The following is a 23,679-nucleotide window of genomic DNA, read 5'->3' as shown; positions in this document are numbered from 1 at the left end:
TGGAACGGCGGGGAAGATAATACTACTTCTGTCACGGCACGTGAAGTGGGGCGCCAAGCTGAGAATGACCCAAAGGCTGGCCCCAAACTCAATTTACAGCGTGGCACAGGAGCGAACAAGATACTAGCACCACGTTGAAGTGGCCTAGCGCAGACTGGGGCAGAAAGTCAGTCTCTTAGGGTGGTTTACAGAGGCCCCCACAAAAATAGCAGGTGACCCTGGGGCACAGGCCCATCGACCAATGCCTGATTGCCTGCCTTCCCAATCTGAGACTGCACTGAACACTATCTGGTAGAATGCAGTGCCCATAGGGCTCAAAGGGCTTCAGCCCCCCTGTCATGTGTGTGACAGCCTGGGCTGAGACTTCTTCCCCCCACACACACACAGACAGTTCTTGAGCTGCTGTGGTTGGCTGGTCTGGCATCTTATCGCAACAGCACCTGAGTATTTCACAAGTCTTTAAAAGACCATTTACTTGATGACGAGGCTTTGTTGGTTTTTCACCCATTCCTGAATCTCCACTCTGCCTATTCCTAAAAACTGCAAATTACTTTTGATGTCACACTGTGAGAATGCATTTCCTGAAAATTAACCTTAGGCTTTGTTTTTTTGTAGTTTTATACAGCTCGAACTCCACCCGAAGATATTGAGGCACTTTGCATGAGCACCAGTTACATTATTCAAAGTCACATTGCTGGAAGTATTAACCCCCCTCCAATTTGGCCCTAGTTGCACCCCTAATTTCTACTGTACTGTCTTTCACTGGGTAGTTACGTTATTCTGTAGGTTTCTAACTTACCGTCGGCGACATCCGTGTCGGTTCGGGTTGTAATATTCATCGTGGATGTACAGCAGAGGGATGACATGCGTGATGGAATGCATAGCTGCACAGTCTCTGTCGCAGGAATCATGTTGTGGCGAGATTCGGAGTTGAAATATTCCCCTTCTGACTGCTCTGACAAGGTGGTTGGTCCGACAGATTCGGTGCATCAGAAGTACGCATCGTAATAGGGCGGGTGGTTTCGGACTCGGAAGTGGCTCCGAACAGCTCCATTCAGCATTTCTGAAGGCTTCTCAGTCGGAATATTCAGTCGGATTCGAAGTAACCGAGTCGGCTGGTAAGCACTGGGTTTTGGGCATCATAATGCGTCAGTCGGGAAAACCGCATCCGAAAATGAGTCTGTCAGACGATTCGACTCCGAGAGGCTCTCCGATGCCCTTCTGACCAACATAGTAATCGGCCCCTTATTCATGTAGGAAAATAAAGTGGTTTGAATTGGAAAACACGCTTTTATAATTTTATATTGAAATGGTGTGAACTGCCTTTTAATATCATAATGTATCTACAATTTTACCTTAGTGATACATTTTTTTATCTTAAATAAATGAATGGACAAGGGACTCCATTTTATGCGGTGTTCTGATTTTTTCTGCTCTTAATAAGATGATGTGTACTTTCTTGCTATGTTAATGAATGTATGTTTTTAATCACCCCAGAAACTTTCACAAAGAATATTGTCCATATATGGGCATGAAGAGTTAGGGGTTGGTGAAGTGTTTTGAGGGGTGGGTGTACCTGTTAATCTTTACCACATGTAGACACACGTAGCTTTGTGAAATTTGGAGGGGAACTAATAGGACTTCAGATGCCTGGGCCTTAGAGATCATGTCCGAGGGGTATCGATTGGAGTTTGCGGAGAGCCCGGGACTTGTCCTGTTGGATGGAATTCAGCAACTCCTGGACAAATGGGCAGTTGAACACCAGCTGGGCTTTTACTCCATTCTTTTTTTAGTACAGAAAGTTTCAGGTGTCCTTCCATTTCCTTCCCTGATCCTTCTTTGGCTAAAGAGGTTCATTTGCATTCTCTGGATCTTTGTCGGGCTTTGTCCATTTATTTCGAGCATTCTTCTTCCTTTCGGAAGGCTGATTCACTTTGGTTTTCCCAATAACGGTTCTCATCCTTCTTCTGCTTCCATTTCCCGTTGGATTGAGTCTGCCATAATAAAGGCTTCCGATGTGTCTGGGTCTTCAATAAGTGGATTGGCTACCTCTTGGGGCGGTCTTTCAGGGGGCCTCTTTGTGTGATGTGTGTGCTGCGGCTACTTGGAATTCCCAGCACATTTTTCTGTTCCATTATTGTTTACAATTGGGTGGCCATTTTTCTTCCTCTGGGATCATGTCCTTCCAGCTGTGGAGAGTACTTCTGCTCAATTTGTGTCTTGAATGGCAGTTGCTTTTGTATGCTGCAATACAGTTCTGTTTTGCTTCAGCATCCTTGGTGCTTCACTGGTGTTTTTACCTTCATATCTGGAAATAGTCACAGGGTTGCTTGGGTATTGTCTCAAGCATAAGGACTGCATCCTGAAAGAGGGACGAGGAGGTAATGTCCCAGTTACTTACCAGTAATCCTCATTACTCCGAGTTTTGGTCTTCCTGGATTCAGTTCTGAGTAACCGGCATGCCGGTTGACTATTTCCTGTTTTACTGTTGTCTTTTTAGTATGGTATGTTACAGGAAGTGCTTATTTAGATCCTCCCTTTTGTGGTGGCTCTTGGGCAATGGGGGCCATCCTGAGGGAACTTTTTGGTTTTCGGTAGAGAATTGGTTCTGCCAGAAAGGAGAAGTATCTCATGCATAAGAACTGCATCCGGTAAGACCAGTACTAGGAGCAATGAAGACTAGCGGTAAGTAACCAGGGCATTCATGAGCATGTCTGATGAACAAGAATTGCTGCTAAGCCGTGCTTTTGTTTTTGTTATAAGCTGTTTCAGCATGTGTTTCTAATGCTATATTTCTCATGGTCAAATGTTTTTCTCCAACCAGGTGCAGCTCTGTCTTATCCTACATGTGTTTTAGCTGTTAAAAACTGTTGTAGCAATCTTAGTTTTTTTAATGCCCCACCTTAGTCACAGACTGAAACAGCAGAATGTATCATTTGTGTGTGTGTGTGTGTCGGTGTGTGTGTGTGTGTGTGTGTCTGTGCGCCGATTCTTGTTTTGGCGCTGATGAATGTTAAGATGATGCTTCAGATTTTTCAATGTCTGAAATAAAATTGTGTTTTTCTCTAACTCAGATAATGCCATTGCAGCAACAATCTCTGGCTGTCAAACTCAGCATCCAAGTACCAAGTGACCGGTAGTACATAGGAGCTCGAGTCCTACAGCTGATGGTCTGAAAAACAAAAGTCGTAAGCAAAAGAAGAGAGACTGCAAAGGGAACAGGAGCAACAACTACCACTTGCAAGTTTTAGTGGTAGTACTGGAGGGTGGGCCGCATTTCTTAACTTACCACATATGTCTATAGATAGTGGTTTGAGAAAGAGACCCTCTGGCTGTAAAGCGCGGTGTGTAAGTAAGCGCTCTAAGAAAGGAAACGCTTCTGGTAACAATTCTAATACCCTGCATGACTTTCATGTGCCTAAGTTAAACACTTGTAGCCCCAGAGGGGCTCTCCCCAACAGAGATTCAGACCAGATTCTATGTGTCACAACGTACCCCGATAGTGGGAGCCCAGTATTATTGCAACGCCCACCTACTCCTACCCCCAAAGTCACATTCTCAAACATCAAAAAGATTTCTCATCCAAGCTCCAAACACTGTCAAACCCCACACGAACACGATATCATTTCATTGCTTGGCGCTGATACCAAAGGTTGGGGGGGGTCCGCAAACGTACCTCTTTCCCACAGCAGACCAAAGCCTGTGGCTGGTGAACCCATTGAATGCTGCAGGAACCCACCCTCATACGGGAGCGTCAGACCACTGTTATAATAGGAGGACCCGCCATCACCGTTACCCCACTAAGGAGTGCCCCAGGCCCTATTTGCCATAATTTTAAGATTGATATAGACCCAAGTGGTGCTGCAACCGGGCAGTTCTCAGCAAATTTACAATCTCCTATACATCACCCTACTGCGCTCCCAAGCATTACAGTTACGTTGTCAGTAAGCCATGATATTTTACCTTTAATTGCAGCCCTCAGTCATGGTATGAACACTCCATCTGTCTGAGAAGCTACTATTTATACCTTAAGCAATCATGATACAGCAGCACTTGTACAAACAATAGAGGCACCAAAGCCAACATAGTTTGTATACAACAAAATGTAAAGGATTTGATTTCTGCTACTTTAGCAGATGCTCAAATTTGGCTTGACGCAGATGCAATACACAATATCCTAAATGTATCAAAATCACTTTACGTTGAGGCAAAGTCATCACTTTACTCCCGAAGCAGGGCTGCTGCAGCTACAGCGGGTAAAGCTTCTCCCTCCAGCAATTCATCTGTATTTTCAGCAATTGGTGATGTTTTTCATCTATTCAATTCTCACAGGATACTGGGTTTGAACCTGGTAGCTGCTGGTTTCTCTCTTATCAATGTGTTACATGAACATGATGCTTTTTACCAGATCAACAGAATAGCAGCTGTCAAAGCTGCTATAGATCACTTGATTCAAAATACCAAGACTCTGATTGGCTGTATTTTAGCAGAAGCCCCAATCAGCCGCGATTCCTTGAGCCTTGACTTGGGAAACTGATAATGTTCTCCAAAGAGCCAAGGTCACAAAAAGGTAAAAAAACTACAAGCCCCCGACGTAAAGAAAACTGGTTAGCTGCTAAAGTAACCAGAAATCATTTAGCCAAAAACCTAAAAAGAGCCAAAAATGTATAAGAAATATATGCCATAATATTGAAGCAAACAACGGTTATTTAACAGAGAGCACTACGCTGGTAGAGCCCCCACCTCTGATGGTCTCAACTACTCATGATACTTTAAATGTTGGTGACAACTCTACCCCCGTGTTTATAGAAAGCGTGCGCCAATTTCAGAGAGTTATCAAAAAATGTTGAGCTATAGAATTTTATGAAGAATTTCGGTTTGTCACTCTACATCTCGTAGATTCTATTAGACTAGCCCTAGAAGAGGCTATTAGTTCTATTCAACAACTGCTCGACCAAATGGCTTCTGATATCTGCCCCAATGAATATGTACACACTCGCCTGAGCGGTGGTGTGTTTACAAACCCTTTCTACTCTCACAGGCAGCCACATCGTCACCTCAATGCCTCAGATTTCCTAAACAAAGTCGTTAACATGATGAATAATAATGCTGAGATTTTGGGGTCACAAAGTTTAAAACTGGTTGAGACTGTGATAAAAAGTAGGGGGGGTGGTACCAGACAGGAGCTAAATTCTGTACTGTTTAGTAAGATCATTCAAAAGAAACGTCAGTGGTTGATTGATTTCAACAACACCGCTAGAAATTTGTGTCTGGCAGGCTGCTTGGCTGGGTTATTGGTCTATGGTAAAACCACTGATGCAAAATTGACAGAGCAAGCTCAGTTAATGAATGATGCCTTAGACATCCCCCCAGATACGGGTGCCACTTTGCAAGACATACCTGCATTTGAAAATTACTTAGGTGCGATGATTAAAGCATTATACCAGGAAGGCGGCCAGCGTTATTTGAACAGCAGAGCCCCAATCAAGTCTAAAATTCTGTTTATTCTTCTACATGAAAACCATTTTTATGGTGTGAAAGCTATCAAAATATTCCTTGGTGCTAGGTTTTACTGTGAATAGGTTTCTATGGGCCATATGTAGGAAGCCAAATACCGGTCGGTAACGGCCGATTTTCGGTAAATATCCCGTTACCGACCGGTATTTAGGCTTTTTGCTATGTAGGGGGCATATTTCAGGATTCGGTATTTACCGAATCGGTAAAACTACAGATTCGGTAAAATTACCGATTCGGTAAATACCGAATCCTGAAATGATATGTAGGGGGAGTGTCTCGTCGGTGTGTGGATTCGTTATTTACCACCAACTAAAAGTTGATGGTAAATGACGAATACCTGTAAAAAAGCATTATTGTGCTATTTGAAATGTGCAATGTGGCAGACATACATGCCCTTAGGGCATGTATGTGCGCCACATGTGCACACATGCACGAATCAGGGGTGCAACAGGGTGTCAATGTGACACCCTGCCACCCATGATAATGCCTCCCCTATTACCGATTCGGTATTTACCAAATCGGTAATGGCAACTGGCTTCCCATTCATTCCTATGGGCCTCCAGGCCTCCAGGCCGGTAAAATTCGGTATTTAAGAATCGGTAAATGTAATTTACCTACATATGGCCCTATGTCCCTAATCCCTCAGGAAGGGAAACTCATGAGGGTAACAACCAAAGTGCTCAGTATCAGATTTATAGACTCTATAAACTTCCTGCCCATGAAACTCAGTTAACTTCCTCAGGCCATGGGTTTCCTCAAGTCCAACGGTTATTTCACACATCACTTTAACAATTTGCAGAATCAGAACTACTTTGGAGCCTTGCCCCCTGCAGAATTTTACGGTGTAAACTTTATGTCACCCTCTGAGAAAACAGAATTCATGGTATGAATCCAACAAAGATCGGGTCTTCAATTTCCAGAAAGAACTGACTAATTACTATCAACAAGATGTTAACTCTTTAAGAGAGGCTTGTATCTGCTTTAAAGACGGTGTCATCACAATGACTTGGAAACATCTTGGTGAACACAGGTCAGGCAGATGAGTATGCGTATGTTGACTTCATTGAACTCTTACAGTATATCACGCTGGTTTCAGTCTGCTTGGCAATGTTTAGGTTTTGTTTTTTAAAACCTTACACATTAGTATTGCTCACCATGATAAGTATGAGCACTGTGGTTAACAGTTCACAGTCACACCATTATAAGTGGTTCCATACTCATACACACTTCATTGTCATCAATATGCTGATTCCATGTTTCCTCTTATTCACAGTGTTGCCCCTGACGAAGGGCTTTGATAGCCCAAAATGCATTGGGCAACCAGGCTATCTTGGAAAATACGTGTAATTTCATGCCATTATTGGAATTCACATGAGTCAAAGAGACTATTTGGATATTTTTGAATGTTCAATAAACTGAAGTAACTTTGGAATAACACTACGGTTTACTTACTCATTCAAGCTAAGGATTAATTTCCAATTGTGAGTGCAGAACGGGAGACACACTCCTAATCCAGGAACGTGCATTCACCTATCACCATGATAAGTATCACAGGCAGCAAAAGAGATTCTCAGCACCAGCTATTTAGTGGTTGATTTATTTGGAATAATGTAAAAAAAATCACCATCAGTCACTCTTTGAGAGGCGGTGAGCTTAACATTATTTTTTAGATGGCTATGCCAATATTGGTGGGGTCCATACATCCTTCAAATTTAAGGTTGCTTTTTCAATGGTTGCCCTATTTGTTATGCCTGAATCTATTTTAACAAGGTGCCCGCTTGTACATTCGGCCAGTTGCACAACTATTAAACTCAAGTTTCTAGAAAATGCATCTTCAATTTCAGAAGTATTTGGGAACATAAATGGCGTGAACAGTTAGCATGTAATGTGGAATTTCAGACTTTTCTCAAGGACCGTGACGTACCGAACCCTTTAAACTGCGTGATTAACTCTATGGGGGATCGAACCAACACCGTTACTCTTTATCAAAAGGCCTCTACAGATAAATAGATTTTTACTAGGATTTTATCAGCTTATACACCTTTGTAAATAAAGGTCTACCCTGTAGGACATCCCAAAATCTTTTATAAAGATTATGGTGACCACAGAATGTATTTTGGTCTAATCAGATGTAGAATTCAACCACCTACAGGACATTTTGTTTTTCCTGTGCTTCTTTACTGCTTTGAGGGCAAACTACTATTTACACTGGGCTGACCCTGCACAGAAGCCAGACACGCCTCCCAGTGTGATCACACTGATTCAGAGCATACTCTGACTGGCACCTGGTGCACCGTAGAAGTGACTGTTGCTAAAAGGCTATGTGATAGAGCGCATTTATGAGGTATGGCATTTTGGAAATGTTTCTCATGATGTGTTTACCAACGACATCAATTTACATCTTAGAAACAAGCAAGAAGCTTAGGGCTTCCCCCTGTCGTGTACCAGTAATGCTGGGAAACAGAAGTACCAGAGGGACTATTTCAGAAAGTGGGTATTTAATTGCTAGCTAGTAAAATAGGTGTGAACCTCACTAATGGACAGATTGCTAAACTGTTTCTCAATTCTCTATGGGAAAAATTGGGCCAGAGAGTAGACCGCTCAGAAACTGCTCTAATGACTGAGCCTGATGAATTTGATAAGTAATTGTTTACTACTTACTGCGAAGTGTCATCTTGCGGATTCATGGATGATGATACTGATTGTATGTGCTGGAGGTATACCAAAGAGCATTACCCGCCTTCATGCAATGGTAACATTTGTATTGCCAGTTTCACCATTGCTTATGCTAGATTAGAGCAGTAAAAACTCCTGTAATTACTTCAAGACTGTTTTATTTACCATGACACTGACTCTGTGATTTTTATGAGCAAAGAGGGTGATGTTAACCCACCTTTGGGTGACTATCTGAGGAAACTCACTAATTAGACATCCGCCAATAAATTTATCAAAGAGATTGTCTCCACAGGCCCTAAATCGTATGGCTACCAATTATCAGGCCGTAAAAACTGCTTGAAGGTGAAGGGGACCACTCTCGATGTCCATAATAGTGAAAAAGTGAATGTTCTAACTTAAAAGAGATGGTCACTCAATATGCTAAGCACTCTGAAAGGGGTGAATGTGTTCTAGAAGAGGAAAGCTTAGTAGTGCAACATCCCAGCATTGTAAGAATTAAAAAATGCTTGGAAATTGAGACATGCCCTCTTTGCAAACTATTAAAGCTTGCATATGAAAAGCGCCTTCTTAAAGATGACTATAAAGTTCTTCTTTACGGCTTTTAAGAGTCATATATCCGCTGAATAAGGTTATTACTAGAGAAAAGGCTTTCTGCTCAGGGTTCATAGGTTTAATAGAGGGCATTTAAAGTATTCATATTTGTTTACAGCATCCATTCTCCTTCATCCTCACTTCAATCCTGGAAAAAGTTCCTTTGTAAAAAAAACTTTTAGAAAATGCTCATCAAATGCTGACACAACCGCCCACCAACATAGTGTGGGCCTATTCCTGATGGCAGCGGCTCTATCAAGAACTCTCACAAACATTTCAAACCTTAAATTTATTGAGGGGCTTTCCTTGCCATTAAAAGATGACAATTTATTTCCACCCTCTAGTGCAAATATGTTAATTGTAGATGATCTAATGGCCTCTGCTTGTGACAGCGATTACATTGAAAAGCTTTTCCTCTGTATGTTCAGCATCAGAATCTCAGCATTTTATACATTGTGCAGAATGTATTCTACCAAGGTAAGAGCTGTTGAAACATGGCTCTGAACACCAAATATGTGGTGCTTTTCAAAAACCCTTGAGACAAAATTCAACGACTCTAGCCAGACAGATGTACCCTGGACGCTCTAGTTTCTTTTAAAAAGCCTTTGAGGATGCCACTCAAAGACCCTATGGGTTTCTTTTTGCCGATTTAAACATGACTCTCCCGAGGATTTCAGATTGAGGACGGGCCACTTCCAACTGGATCTTCCCATTGCTTATACTCTGAAAAAGTCCTCCCCGGCTAAAAAAAGACGATGAAATAGAAAGTCTCACATAAGTTTAGAGTGCCACCTCTTGATGACCATGTCCAGCATGGTAGTGTGAAAGCTAACTCTTTTAAGACTGTTGGTCTCATCATCCCCACAGCAAAAGAAAGCTCTACTGTGCTCCGCATCTGATATTTAGTAGCTGCAATCTCTAGGATAGCCCTAAATACCTTGAAGGGTAATGTCCATTTGAACCCCCAGCAAATCCAAGTACCTACATAGAAAAAAACAATCTTTTTAAAAAACTGAGCAATAAAAGCATATTTATTAAAACTAAAAAAGTTTCGTCAAGCAGTCTTGGGACTTCATAGAATCTCTGCTAAGCTTCACTATTCCACTTCCCACAGGAATTTATCTTGTTCCTAAACATCAGCAAGAGAGAATGCGGGCCCCCGCAAGTGATGATGCCGACAATAGAAAAATCACCAGAGATCTTCTGGATACTGAGATCAGAGCAATTCTACAGCAAAGTGATTTGCCCTTTCACAAGAAGGCTAAGATGTATACCTCTATTCTTCAAAAGTGTCTGAACTTTGTCCATAATTGTAAAATGGAAAAAGAGGGTGTAGTGATCACACAGAGACAGGCAAGGGTGAGAACACTTAGTTTAATGACTGTCAATCTCCACAGCTCCAGGTACAACTCACAACCTCCCCTTCGTATTCAAACCATCAAATTCTATCACCATGACAGTGACATCATAAGTTGTAGTGAACAGATTAATAGCCAGTAAAGAATGCATGCTTTAGAAAACCTACTACATCTCCTTTCTTTCCATGAAACAAAAACAAAGGAAAAATACATGAAAAATTAAAAAATATAAAACAAATCCAAAAGCACATATTACAAGAAAAAGCAAAATGAGGAAAAGAACATAGCAGAAACCACTGTAATCAATAAGGGACTATAAATCCAAACATTTAGGAGGAACAATTCTCCTTCCACTCTTGCGAGGAGTAACATAATTCAATGATGAATATATACCTTTACTATGCTGTTTTTTACACAGCAATACATTCACAACGCAGTTATTACAACGACCACATTGTTACCACGCAGTGCCATTACAAGGCAAGTCGTTACAATGACTTGCGCTAGATGGCGCGCTAGACTTAGGGATAGTATGATTTACTATTCCAACTCTAGTGTGTGCAACAGTAGGGAAGATGTTGGAATAGTAAATCATACAATTCCTTAGTCTAGAGCGCCATCTAGTGCAATTAGTTGTAACAACTTGCGTTGTAATAGCACTTCGTGGTAACAACGCGGTTGTTGTAACGACCACGTTGTGATTGTATTGCGGTGTGAAAACCGCGTAATAAAGGTTGTTTCCCTTAAATGATAGCTTAGGAGGCTGAGAAGGTTGCAGAAAGCACCCCCTTTGAGCTTGCTGAACATCAACAGCATCACTGCCAGACTCAAGGCGCAATTGCAACACAACCCTCTTAGGAACCTTATAAATTCTGGACAAATTCCACCAACTCCTTCCATTGACCCTCACAGCAAAATGGGAAGTGGCATCCACTTTAATAGGAGGACCGAATTTTGACAGTCCCTTTGCCAAATTAAGTGGGGACTTAATTCTCACCCAATCTCCCACATGAATGCTAGACTCAAAGCCATCCACATCAAGGACAACAGAATGAGCATGCATCCGCACATCAGTTTGAGAATCCCCACACTGTGACCATAAATCCCATTTCTTCATCCAAGCAGGGCACATATGAAAAGAAGCCACACTTCCACAGAGCGGTACAAAGGGGCTGGAACCTGTGATGGGACTGAGAGTGGTGCGATGAGCCAACAACATGCTTTGGACCACTTCCTTGAGATCAATTCTGGTAGAAACAGCCTACTGAACGCACTCAACAGGAATGCGGGTTGTGCGCTCAATGAAAGCTTTAGCCTGTGGGTGATACAGAGCCACACGGCCATGTGAGATCCCAGATTGACTTAAAAAACAGACATCTCCTTAGAAGTAAATTGTTATCTCTTTAGGGAAAGCCTCTCTGGAAAACAGACACTGGAGAAATTTGATGACTTCCTGTGTATTGGGATCAGTCATACATTGAACCTCCCACCACTTACTGAAGTAATCAGCAACAACCAAGGCAAATTTGTATTTGTTAGGTAAGACATTAAAAGGACCCACAAAATCGATGGCTAACTTCAACCAAGGACCATTGGAAAGATCCACCTCTTGTAAAGGAGGAGCAGCAACCTTGATGACGTTGTCACTGGTGCAACACGTCACACATCCCTTAACAACATAATTTACTTGGCAATCCATGGAAGGCCACCAGAACACATATCGGATCCTCTTTTTGGTACTTGTTTGTCCAAGATGACCCTCATGACCATAGTCGATGATGCGAGCTCTCAGTGACTCAGGAGGAATACATTTATCCCCCGCATGACCATTTCACCACCCTCCAAAGTAAGTTCATCAGCAATCTTAGCGAAAGGGTGAAGCTCACCATCCAAATGTTTTTCCTTGGGCCAACCGGATGCAATTAAACCCTTTACTCTCTTGAGTACAGTGTCCGACTCCATAACACAGAACCACTCACGTTCAGTAAAACAACCCTGACTTCAAACATCCACAGCCGTGATCAAGCATTCTTCATCAGCATCATCATCACAAAGTTCCTGTTTTCCTAAAGGTAAAGGAGACCTTGAGAGAAAATCAGCCCTTGTGTTTTTCCCAACAGAAATATGTGCAACCTCAAAATCATATTGTAACAATTTAGGACTTAATCTAGCAATTCTCTGAGTGTGATCCTTGACAATGTTACCATTGAGAATGGGGATGAGTGGTTTGTGATCAGTAAGTAATCTGCTCGTTTTTCCCCACAGAAAACATTTGAAACTTTTGACAGCCCATCAACACGCCAGCAACTCTCTCTCAGTTACATTCATTTTTGCTCAAAAGACTTGATGAGTTTTTACATCATTTCAGGGTTTTACTGTTATACATTGTAATACAAATTGATTGGACTGCGTCCCCAGATTGTCTAAATTTTGTTTATGTTGTTGAAATGTATTGAATTTCTGTTATGTATTTTTATTACAATGTATAACAGTAAAACACTGAAATGATGTAAACACTCATCAAGTCTTTTGAGCAAAAATGAATGTTTCTTTTGATTATTCAATGATTGAGTTCATTAAAAACTTATTGAAAATATTTTGGGGATGGTAATCCCACCATAGCAATAGTGCACAGAGGTTTTTTAGTCCAAGTGACTCAAGGTATGTAGGTTCAAGTTCAGGCACACTCTAGACAACACATGCCACCCACTGTAGCACGCTGTGTTTGTAAATAGGAAAAGCTTATCAAGTTAAATATAAATAAGAAAAAAGTGGAGTGCTTCTCTGTTAGTTTGATTCAGTATTTTATAACTATCTCATAATACCGCTATCAAGCCTGAATATGCGTTTTTAAAATATGCGTTTTTAAAATTCTTTTAAATGTATTATTGAGATTCATGTTTATTTCAGGGTAACAGAAATGAGCTGTGATTCCTTGTTTTTTATGTAACTACATCAGATTTTTTGGTTAATGTCGATACCGTGATTTATAGGCAGTGGTTCATAATGTATTTGATCATTTCTACTACCTCATTATTCCACTATTAGCTTGAATATCTATTTTTTATTATTGTTGCTAAATGTGATCAAGAATATGTAATTTCACATGATGTGCCTGTATTTACCTAAAACTGTGTTGTTGCTGTTATGTAAAGAGGTTTTTAATTAAATGATAAATATTGCATCAAAATCAAACTTCCTCCGAGCCTCTTTTACATTTAATAAAATCAATTTTGCCAAAAAACATGTTATAATTCTTTTCAATAATGTTATATGTTACATAGCAAATATTACTACAAATGTATGCTACAACCCCTATATTGTACTTACAGTGCCCATAAACATCGCTAAAACAAGAAACGCCTGGGTAAGCACCTCAAAAATTTACAGATTTGATCTTAATATTTAAAACGCTTTTGAATTCATTACAGTATCATTTTATACGCATTGATTCAAAATCTGGTTTTATTATTTTATACGCTTTTGATTTCATTACATTTTCATTTTATACGCTTTTGATTTCATTGCACCATCATTTTATAAGCCTTGATCCACAAATTGTTAGTAAAGCTTTATTTCGATATAGAAACATATCATAAAAGCAAAACATGACAACATAAAAACAATGGTCGAAACAAAGCAATTTACAATTCATATTACCATTAAAAACATTTCATATTTACACGAGATAATCTTAAAATTTATGAAAAATGAAAAAGGGACACTTTACTGTATCGTCAGTTGTTTAGCAGATCTTATGCGCCAAGCCCAGCCTAGGAATTTAGCCAAACAAATGGCAAAAAAGGGTCTTGTATCTGAGAGCAATATTCTTATAGCTTCCAGATGTGAGCGAGTTCCCAGGCTCCTACAAAGAGGCTTCAACCACCTCCGTCTAGGGGCCATATAGACTCGACACTCAAATAGAAAGTGTGCGACAGATTCGATTTTTAGCTCGCAGAATGGGCAATAGGGTACAGTTTGCAGTGGTGGTTTCCAGGTAGAGATAAACTGACATAAAGGTAAGACCCCAACCCTGAATTTAAAATATAATGCCCTATCGTATGAACTGTGAATCAAGTCCAAATATGGTTCTCTGGAGGGGATATCTTTAACCATCAAGAAGTTGGCAACAGATCTTGGGTGATTTGATTTACCAAGTCTCTCGTTATCCACCCAAGACCAGTAAGCCTTCTTCAGTTCTTGTTTAGGAGGTGCTGTTTTATTTTCCCACGCAGCTCCCAGACCGAGCTTGTATACTGCCCTCTTGACCTCTCTGAGCCAGGCGATCTTATGCCAGCCAGGTAAGGACAGTACATCTTTTAGGGCGTCTGCATAGCTGTGGAGTTCGGGGACGTTCCAAATTCTAGACCATAGTAGTAAGGGGCGTAATTTGGCTTGCTCGCAGATTGGACGAGTACCTGCGTCCAACAAGAGGGGGATTGTGGGGGTGCTCTGGGGTAGCCTCATCAGATCTTTGTGAAATTTATTTTCTAGGTGGGCCAAAGTATCCACTCTCTGGGTACCCCAAAGTTCTGCGCCATACAGTGCTGCACTCACAACCCTACCCCTATAAATATCAAGAAGTGCCCCAATAGGTTTTATGGAGGAAGCACGCTGCTCTTTAAGTAAAGCACCAACAACCCTCTTATGGGTTAGAAACACTTTTTGGTGATGGGCCTTCCAGCTCATACTATCACAAAGACGTATGCCTAGATAGTCAAATTCTTTGACCCGTTCTAATGTGACAGAGTCTAGAGTGGGGGGTTTAACAGATTTCTTAGAGGGGTTGAGGACAAGAAATTTGGTCTTGCCAATATTTATGGCCAGTCCCTTGGTGTCACAGAAGGCCTTGAAGCTGGAAAGTAGTGACTGTATGCCTGCAGGTGATTTCGAAATCAGGAGGGTGTCGTCCGCAAACAGGAGCGTCGGGATTTTCCTTCCAGCCAGGGATGGTGCATCTGCAGGATGTTGAAGAAGGTGCTCCACCACTCCATTGACGTAAAGCGAAAACAGAGTGGGGGCAAGCACACACCCCTGGCGGACGCCCCTGTCTACTGGAATACACGGGGTTTTTTCTCCCTGGGCACCCCATCTGATTTGGGCAAAGTTGTTTTCATGGAATTTTATCAGCAAGGCCAACAAATAGGGAGGTAGACCTAACTCGTCAAGGACCTTCCACAATAATGCTCTTGGAACCAGGTCGAAGGCTGTTTTTAAGTCTATGAAGACTAAGTATAAGCTGCCCCCTCCTAGCACCACTACCTTCCAATAGAGCATTAAAAGGCGGAATGTCTGCTCGACGGTGCCTGACCCTGATCTAAAACCCGCTTGGAAATCAGACAGTATCTGATTTTCATCCACCCACTCCAGAATCCTGCCCAATACCACTTTCCCCGCTACCTTTTGCGTCGAATCCAGCAAACTGATGGGGCGGTAATTGGCTGGGTCTTCCCTGCTACCCTTCTTGAAAATGGGGACTACTTCAGCGCCCCTCCAAGAGTCAGGGAAAGACCCCCCCAACATAACCTCATTAAGAAGAGCAGCAATTAATCTGCTCCAAAATGGGGGATTATTTTTTATCAAGTCGCCCGGAATCCCATCAGGTCCTGCCGCTTTGTTAGAAACAATACACCTGATTGCCTTCTCTACTTCCAAGGTGGTAAATAGGACTTCATTTGGTGGGAGATCTGTGGAACTGAGCCTTGGGAGCGGGTCTGGTTGCGGAGGCCCTGTCTGAGCCGAATACAATTTCGAAAAGTGGGCAAACCAGGCAACACCAGGGATATTACAAGTCAGTTGTTGATCAATGGGCTTGTCTCTTGATCTTAGCAAGTCCCAGAACCCCTTAGCATCTTTCCTTGTGCTCGCCTCCGTTAGGTCACGCCAAAAGTTGAAATCATATGTCCGCTTGGCCTCAGTCACAGTTTTCCTATAAAGTTTCCTTGCAGACCTGATGGTAGCTTGGTCTTTTCCTTTTACTGCAGCAACAAGATCACCCTTAGCAAGTCGACACTTGGCTGTGAACCACTTTTCACTTGTTCTCAGGGCCCCCTTTGAAGCAGTTCTGGAGCTGGGTTTGGGAATGATGAACAGCCCACTTAGTGCCGTTACAGTCTCCGTAAATAACGATAAAAACATCTTGCTATCGCTATTCGTGCTATCAAGCCTAGATTCAGCCTCTAGTAAGATGGTTTCAGCTTGTGACATCCTAGCCTCATCCGCTGAGACTCTTGCCCATTTAAGACGTCTGCCACAGTTTGAGGGAAGAATCTCATGTGAAGCTTTCCATAACTGATTAGTGGTTTCTTGAGACCCAGTTTGCCAGGAGACAGAAATGGTTAAAGCGAGAGGGTTGTGGTCGCTGTCACAGGTCTCTATAACCTCCATGTCTTGATGATATGGCCAGAGGTTATAGTTGAGCATAACAAAGTCAATTCTGGATGAGTGGCCCGTCCTATTGTATGTATGGGCACCCATGGGATCTGATTTAGAACGCCCATTCGTTGCTCTCAAGTTATGCTCCATACAAAGAGCATTTATATCGATCGCCTTTTGTGTCCATTTAGGGATCGGTTCGAGGTTCAAAATAGGGATGCCCCTCCTGTTATCCTCCTCGTTGGTATCCAGAATATCTTCTTTGGCTAAAGGCTCAAAACAGCAATTAAAATCGCCTGCCAGCAGGACGAGAGAGTCGGCGTCACAGGCAGACAGGTAGTTACTTAAGCCTAAAGAGTTTATAGATCCTCCGTTCCTATTGCCCCTTAAGTAGAGATTAAATAGTTCTAGTTTCCTTCCCCCTTTGTAGTGCACTGTTAGCCATTGAAGGTCAGGTGTTTCGGTGGTCCTTTGAGAAACACTGAGGTCTAGTGCTATGTTGATCCAGATGAAAAGACCACCGGATGGGCGTCCTTTAGAACCTTGGTGACATACAGCCGGAACATAGAAGGTCGAAAACCCCACTCTATGTCTAGGTTCCTGGCACCATGTTTCCTGTAGCAAGCAAATGTCATAGGGTGCCAGGAAGGTGTTCCATTCCGGGTTATCAAAGTTACGTGCAAGGCCAGCCACATTCCAGCTTAAGACCCTCAGTGAAGAATCGCCTGGGGAGGCAACTCTATCAGGCAGGTCGATCTCCATTGGATTAGATTGTACTGGAGGAGGGGGGATCGAACAGGGGCTGTCTGGCCTCGTTTCCACTCTTTTGCAATCTAAAATGGCCATTTTGATCGATTCCATGGCCCGGGGCAAGAGAGTCAGAAGCCCCGCTTGGCTAGTTGGAGGGCCGTTGGTTGGATTTCCAATTATGTCTATAACATGTGGAGACAATGCTTTTTCTAGTTGTGGGCATGCTGGGAACATAGAAAGTCAATCGACCTCCTCCAGGCCTCCAAATCTATTGTAGGTTGAAAGGCCATTCCAGTGTAAAAGAGTATTCTTTTGCCTCATGGGATGGGTGTTCCATGGGTGGTGCTGCACCAAGGACCAGTTATCCGCTTGGGTATGCAATTGAGGTGGGGGGTAAAAATAGGATAGCGGCCTTGGTATGACTAAAGAATCTTCACTAGTTGGCCAGGAACAGATATGGTGCGCCGTATGTGGGTCTTCAAAAGTTACAACTACACAGTCCCCTTGCTTAGATTTCTTGGTTGGGCCCACCCAGGGTATTCTACGGACCATCATTACTCGGCTTCTTTTGCCATTGGGAATCGGTCTGTTGACGTTAAGCCAGTGCATAGTTTTATTTTTCAATGACCAGTGGTTTTCGTGTTGGTCAGTGCCAATCACAGGAACGCCTGTCAACACGACCACATAGACATTGGCCTCTGGTGGAAGGTCTATATAGCCTCCTCTAAAATTTTCTTTTGGACGAGGACCCTGGGTTTCGGCAGGCTGGGGTCTGGCGGATGCTACCAGGTTTGGATTTACTTTTCCAGGCTTAGAGTTCCGTGTGGGAATCTGCGGTTTGGTAGCCTGAGGTTTAGCGGTTATGGAAACTTGATCCACAGCCACAGTCCTCGGCTTAGGAACAGGCCTTACAGCAACAGGTACTGGTGGGGGGTGCTGCTCAGCTTGCAAAACAGGGGCTGGCGAAAGTGGGTCAGATAAGGACACGCCCTGGTTTTCGAGACTTCTCAGGCCAAGAGTGGCCAGAGCAATAATGCTCTTCTCCATCTCGAGTAGATTGTTTTCTATCCTAGACAATCTTAAGTCGAGTGGTGAGAGAAGTTTTTTTAATGTTTCCCAGACTTGATCTATAAATTCCTTATCATTCCTTCCCTGGTCTTGTACCTGCGCCCCCTCGTCTACTGGGGTGGTGTTGGCTGGACCCTCTCCCATACTTTGGCATACTGACTGTGTGCTCGAGGAACCCTCAGGTAAAGCATTACGTGCCTGAGTGTTGGTCATTGTGAGCTGGTGGGAGACTGCGACCTTTGCCTTTTTACGAGAGTAGGCTGAGCGTGATTGGCGTTTTCTTTTGGGTTGTGCACCACTAACACAGGAAGTAGTTGGGAATACTTGGGAAAGGGGATTAAGGGTGGGGGTCTGGGCGTGAGAAGGTGCAGCGAAACTTAGCTCTTCTGTAATGCGTGATTGTTCTAAGGGCGGAGTGAGGGTGGAAGTAATCGGGGGCTGGTGTAAATCAACCTGGGTGGTAATACTATTTGGGCGGGCAGGGCGTGCTGGAGTGACAGCAGAGGCTATATGTCCTAGGGATGATTTTTTCGAGAGGGCAATTACCTCGGACAGCCTACGTGCAGCTACCAATTCTAGGGATACCCGGGTTTGAAGTTTAGATATTTCTTCATCGATGGCTATATTTGTGCGGGTGATGAAGTCGTCCATAGGGCCACAGATTTGTGAACCACCTTTGGAGGCTTTGCTACGTGTCATCCTAGTACTCATGGTGCTTACGATGAGATCAGGGTCGTCACTCGACTTACTAACTAGGGAGCTTCAGTTTAAGCTAACCTGTCTCAGCACGATGATACAATAACAAGCAGGTTAGGAGCAATAAGGGGGGTGGGCCAGGGCCGTCCTCTGCCGTCCTCGAACGGCCTCAAACGGCCCGCTCTTAGCCCGGTCTTCGCCCGGCGCCGACCCGCGCGCGATCCCGCGTCGCGGGGGCTCCCGCTGGCTTTATGCGCCTTCAAGCGCGCTCTGATTACGTGGGCGGGTTCGTCCCGCGAGGGTTGCTGGGAGCAGTAGTCTCCCTGCGCACAACGGCCGTGTAGGTGGAAGATACGGCGGTGGCAGGGAGACGCTGTGGTGTGCAGGTGTGGGCGCCCTCCGCCGGTGCAGGGACAGCGCGGCACAGAGAGCAGGTAGGCTGTGTGACAGGTTCAGCAACAGACTCAAAAAGTGACCCCCGCTCTGCCGGGGCTCCCGCTGGCTTTATGCGCCTTCAAGCGCGCTCTGATTACGTGGGCGGGTTCGTCCCGCGAGGGTTGCTGGGAGCAGTAGTCTCCCTGCGCACAACGGCCGTGTAGGTGGAAGATACGGCGGCGGCAGGGAGACGCTGTGGTGTGCAGGTGTGGGCGCCCTCCGCCGGTGCAGGGACAGCGCGGCACAGAGAGCAGGTAGGCTGTGTGACAGGTTCAGCAACAGACTCAAAAAGTGACCCCCGCTCTGCCGGGGCTCCCGCTGGCTTTATGCGCCTTCAAGCGCGCTCTGATTATGTGGGCGGGTTCGTCCCGCGAGGGTTGCTGGGAGCAGTAGTCTCCCTGCGCACAACGGCCGTGTAGGTGGAAGATACGGCGGCGGCAGGGAGACGCTGTGGTGTGCAGGTGTGGGCGCCCTCCGCCGGTGCAGGGACAGCGCGGCACAGAGAGCAGGTAGGCTGTGTGACAGGTTCAGCAACAGACTCAAAAAGTGACCCCCCAGAAAAAAGTGGAGTGCTTCTCTGTTAGTTTGATTCAGTATTTTATAACTATCTCATAATACCGCTATCAAGCCTGAATATGCGTTTTTAAAATATGCGTTTTTAAAATTCTTTTAAATGTATTATTGAGATTCATGTTTATTTCAGGGTAACAGAAATGAGCTGTGATTCCTTGTTTTTTATGTAACTACATCAGATTTTTTGGTTAATGTCGATACCGTGATTTATAGGCAGTGGTTCATAATGTATTTGATCATTTCTACTACCTCATTATTCCACTATTAGCTTGAATATCTATTTTTTATTATTGTTGCTAAATGTGATCAAGAATATGTAATTTCACATGATGTGCCTGTATTTACCTAAAACTGTGTTGTTGCTGTTATGTAAAGAGGTTTTTAATTAAATGATAAATATTGCATCAAAATCAAACTTCCTCCGAGCCTCTTTTACATTTAATAAAATCAATTTTGCCAAAAAACATGTTATAATTCTTTTCAATAATGTTATATGTTACATAGCAAATATTACTACAAATGTATGCTACAACCCCTATATTGTACTTACAGTGCCCATAAACATCGCTAAAACAAGAAACGCCTGGGTAAGCACCTCAAAAATTTACAGATTTGATCTTAATATTTAAAACGCTTTTGAATTCATTACAGTATCATTTTATACGCATTGATTCAAAATCTGGTTTTATTATTTTATACGCTTTTGATTTCATTACATTTTCATTTTATACGCTTTTGATTTCATTGCACCATCATTTTATAAGCCTTGATCCACAAATTATCATTATCCTATAAAACACTGAAAGACTCCAATCAAAGACCGATTAAAAAGAAAGACACCAATTTTATCAAAACAGTATAAGGACTGATTAAAAAGAAAGACACTAATCTTATCAAAACAGTATAAGGACTGAATAAAAACAGCTATGGACCGATTCCAATATAGTCCTCAGACCAAAGGGGCGTGGCCACCTGTCACATCCAATTAATGGTGATGAGTAGTATACAATCTATACTACTGGCATATTCCTAAACGGTATACTTAAGTTACTTATAAGCCCCTAGTATATGGCACAAGGTGTACACAGGGCCTGCAATTCAAATGTCATTAGTGGGCTGCAGCACCTGTTGTGCCATTCACTACAGTGGCAGTACAAACATGGCTTCACGCCTGCCATTGTAGCCTGACTATAGTAGTGTAAAAACTGCAATTTGACCTGTTAAAGTAAAACATTTTTGCAAATCAAAAACATACTTTAAAAGATATATAAATATATATGTCACCCTTACGTAAGCCTGGTAGCCAACAAGGTAGGGTGCATGGTACTTGCAAGTAGGACTTGTAAAGTTAAAATATCTTTACACTGACTAGCACCCTAAAGCTATTTTCACTGGGGCAAGCCTAGCTGTCCTATGTAGAAAACCAGCGTATAAATTGAAATACTAATGCTGTATATCGGGAATGGGACCAGCTAGAAAAAAAACAACTATTTGTGTTGATTAATAAATTCCATTTTAATGTTGAAGTTAGATTTGTAATAAATACTAAGAAAAAGTAACTTTTAGAGCACAAGCGGCTGTTATTCTTGGTGCATTTGTCTGCACTTTTTTTGCATTGATTCTGTTTTTATCAATTTATGTTCAAATATAGTAGAAACAGAAAGAAAGGGACACACTGCTTTATTGCCTACAAAACCTGTAGAATGGAAGTATTTGAATGACCATAAGATTCCTGCCCCAAGAACAGAACCTATCCTCCTCCCCTCCGATCCCTCCCCTCCATGCACTTAATTAAATTCATGGCATCTATAGAGCACACAGCTTCCTGCGAGGAGGTGTCCTGGTGCTATTTCAGAATTAGTGTACTTTTTCACTGTGGAGCCAGATGATAATAACACTCCCGCTCAGGCCAATCCCTCAGAAGACCTCTGCAGTTTGGCTTCAGCTAACACATCTTACGGTGGGGGAATCAATTGCAGCAGATTTAGATATTTAGGTCAAGTAAGTTCATTTAACTTAAATGATAGGAGAGCGGTAGCAGGGGGCCATGTCTCCTGACATGTTTCAAGTTTGTGTTCTATGGACAGCATTAGCTTTCCCATGCTCAGTAAATGCCATAATCTGTTGAGATTGTGGTGTAGTTTTGGACCCTGTCCAAGCCAAAAGGGACAGAGAAGCTTGCTGTGCTGCCCCTAGAGCTATCACCATTTGCCATCGTTCTGAAGGAAGTAACCCTTTTAGGGCCACCCAGGTCAATAATGACCACCTCTCAGCATTCCGTACTAAATGAAGAGTCCCTCAGACAGTAGAGAATACAAACCAATAACTGTTTATTCATATACACTCAGAGTGGAGCCCCAATTCAATTCAATTAAAAAAACATTATTCGGTTTATAGACATATAACCATAAAAGTGTGCAATAATACATTGTAATCACAGAATAGATTAAGGGCAATCCATGCAATAATACATTATATCACAAGATAGATTAAGAAAAAGCAGTCCACAGGTATAAGTCATACATTAGAAATACATTCCCCATGGTGATTTCTCCTAACAGTTATAATTTAGCAACATAAATTTGTCTCTTATTGACCGGCATAGGCTCCAAGTGGGATCCAAAGGGCGTCGCTAATCTCGTAGCTTTTGACCCTTTCCCAATTTCCTATTGATGAGACAGTGAAGTCATATTTTTAAGTCGAAAATTAAGGAATAGCTGGTCACTCTAATTAATCATATGTTAGGGCCTCGAGGTAAGCTAATTGTTTCCTTCTTCCTATGGCCATTGGAATAAAAGTTATAACAGACAGGCAGATATCACTTTTTTCCAGGGCACAAAGATAATTAAAAGCATCCTGATAAAGATCATATTTACCACTTTTAAAAAGAGGGGCTAAAAAATGTTTCCTGAGGTCTTTATAAAAGCTGCAAAATAAAATAAAGTGCATTGTGCTTTGTCTTGATTTGCCGTTATATGGGAAATTACAGAGGTTTTTATTACATGTCCCCTTTTTTAGAAGACAAACTGTAGATGAAGTGTATTTAAATGCAGTCTGAAGACATACAATCTTTGCTGGCTGTTTTTGACGATTGTCAGGTAGTTTGGCCTGCCCTCTTGCACATGATGTTGCAGGTAACTAGCTACCATAGATTTCTTACTCTCATTTAGTTCATTCTACTTCCTCTTTGTCCCTTTAATATAATCCTGACCACTTTTTTGGAGTATATAAGAATTTTGCCTGTGTCATTTACTCCTATATCCAGCTCCAGTTTTCTTAGACAAACATCCAGTTATGACAGCCATTTAATTTTCTTCCATGCATCTAGGTTGAGACAATCTAAAATTATCTCCTTTGTATACCGTGTACCTGTTTCATTCCATATATTTTGCCATAGGATGGTAGGTCTGATATGTAAGTTGTCTTCTAAAAAGGGGACAGCCAGTTCCTTATGAGTGAAGGCCCATTTGCTAGGAGTGCTGCAGAAGGAACTGAAATCAACAAGCATAAGGATACATTATGTACATTCATAACCGGGCGAAAACACGCCCACGGTGTATTTTTCCAAGCAGGTGCAATTAAACAGCGAAATACATAAAAATGGTTTCAGCGCTCATATCTTACATAAAGCAACAAAAGG

Source organism: Triturus cristatus, chromosome 7, assembly GCF_964204655.1.
Source record: "Triturus cristatus chromosome 7, aTriCri1.1, whole genome shotgun sequence".
Lineage (NCBI taxonomy): Eukaryota > Metazoa > Chordata > Amphibia > Caudata > Salamandridae > Triturus > Triturus cristatus.
Note: the sequence above shows the minus strand (reverse complement) of the source record.